This window comes from Scylla paramamosain, chromosome 36 (assembly GCF_035594125.1).
Source record: "Scylla paramamosain isolate STU-SP2022 chromosome 36, ASM3559412v1, whole genome shotgun sequence".
NCBI lineage: Eukaryota > Metazoa > Arthropoda > Malacostraca > Decapoda > Portunidae > Scylla > Scylla paramamosain.
Window position 1 is genome coordinate 2,287,728 of NC_087186.1, and position 2,172 is coordinate 2,289,899.

Consider the following 2,172-nt stretch of genomic DNA (forward strand, 5'->3'; position numbering starts at 1 on the left):
TGCTGAGAGCAGAAGTGAGAGGCAGTGAAGTCTCACAAAAGAAAATGGATTTGGAAAGTTATCTTGAGTTGATATATGACAGATGGAAGTCTTTGAAGCACTGAACAAAACAACGTTTTTTGTGTCCATATTCTTTCATATGTCCTAAATGCTTAGTGGGATAAAAGGTTTTACGTCTCGGAACCTTAGATTGAGACATAAATTATAGAGAGGTGGGCCACAAAAGGTACTTAAGCTTTACATTACCAGAATCTCATGCGCTTTATATTTCTGCCCGAAACCATGCTAAATCTGTCCTCCAACTATCCAAAAACTCCTTCATTAATAGAAAGTGTCAAAATCTTTCAAGATCTAACTCGCGTCGTGACTTTCGGCATGTAGCCTAAAACGTCTACAAAAAACTTTGTTTCTTCTACTCTCCCTTCTTTATTTCAGCCAGATGGCACAACTGCTATTACATCTATCTCTAAAGCTGAACTCTTCGCGCAAACCTTTGCTAAAAAAATCTATCATCGGCGATACAGGGCTTTTTCCCCCCCTCCCCTCCAACCTCTGACTACTTCATGCTACCTATTGAAATTCATCACAATGATGCTTCCCATAATCTCACTGGCCTAAACCCTCGGAAGGCTTATGTACCTTATGGAGTCCCTCCTATTCTGTGGTTCCATCTGTTCTCTGAATATGTGCCTCTGTGCTTTCATCATCCTTAGTCAAAGTCTTCCAACTCTGTCAACATCAACCTTTCCTTCTTGTTGGAAGTTTCCATACATACAGCCTGTTTCTTAAAAAAAAAAAAAATAAATAAATAAAAATAAATAAATAAAATAAATAAATAAATAAATAAATAAATAAATAAAAAAAAAAAATATATATATATATATATATATATATATATATATATATATATGTTACGGCCATTTTGGAAAATTGGTCGTTTTACAAAATTGCCGAAATTAAAGCAATAGGACGATAGTTTGAGGGATTAGAACGGTCACCCTTTTTAGGAACAGGTTGAATGTAGGCTTATCATAATGCTCATTATTACTTTCATATATATATATATATATATATATATATATATATATATATATATATATATATATATATATATATATATATATATATATATATATATATATATATATATATATATATATATATATAACTTGAAGATTGTATTCTGTTTGATTATGTAGAGGTATTCATAGATCCGCAGTAGATGCTACATGTCTTTAATAGTTATATTTCCTGATAATGTTTCCGTATCTTAAGATCCTTAAAAAATAAATAAATAAATAAATTATATATATATATATATATATATATATATATATATATATATATATATATATATATATATATATATATATATATATATATATATATATATATATATATATATATATATATATATATATATATATATATGTTACGGCCATTTTGGAAAATTGGTCGTTTTACAAAATTGCCGGTCATTATGCAAAAAGACCAAATTCGTGGTCACATTGCAAAATGACCTAAATTTCTCAACATTTTGCAAAACGACCAAGATTTTGGTCAGTTTACAAAATTATCGTTGGTCAGTTTGCTGATGAGTCTGTGCTTTGTTCCATCTGCAGTCGGAGTCAGAGTATTCATACTGAACAAATGAAGTCCAACATAGAACAACAGAAACAAGCCCAAAAAATGATCGATAATTCTGTGAAGAGATTTCAACCAGCCAAGGTAGGGGAAACTGTGATGGTTCCTGTTCCATTAGTTGACCGCGGACGTGCAGAGTTTCCTAATGTGAAGGCAGTTGTTTTTCAGGCATTGGACAATGGCACATATAAGCTTGGTACAAAACACGGCCTGCTTAAACAAGTGTACACTCGCAACCAATTTACTCCATGTCTAGAAAAATTCCTTTCTCTTGATGATGTTGTACAGGAGCGGGAAGTAAGTCTGCGGTAAGTAGCAATTGCAGAATCAATGGGACAAGGTCAGGGATTCGCTAAATGCTCTTGCACTAAGTCATGTATGACCAGACGCTGCAAGTGTTTAAAAAACTCTGTATTATGCAACAGCAGATGCAAATGCAGTGCCTCTTGCTCCAACAAGGTCGACACACAATAAAATTAGTTATGTTCACTACGTTTTATCATTCCCTCGCTTTTTTTTTCATCTGCC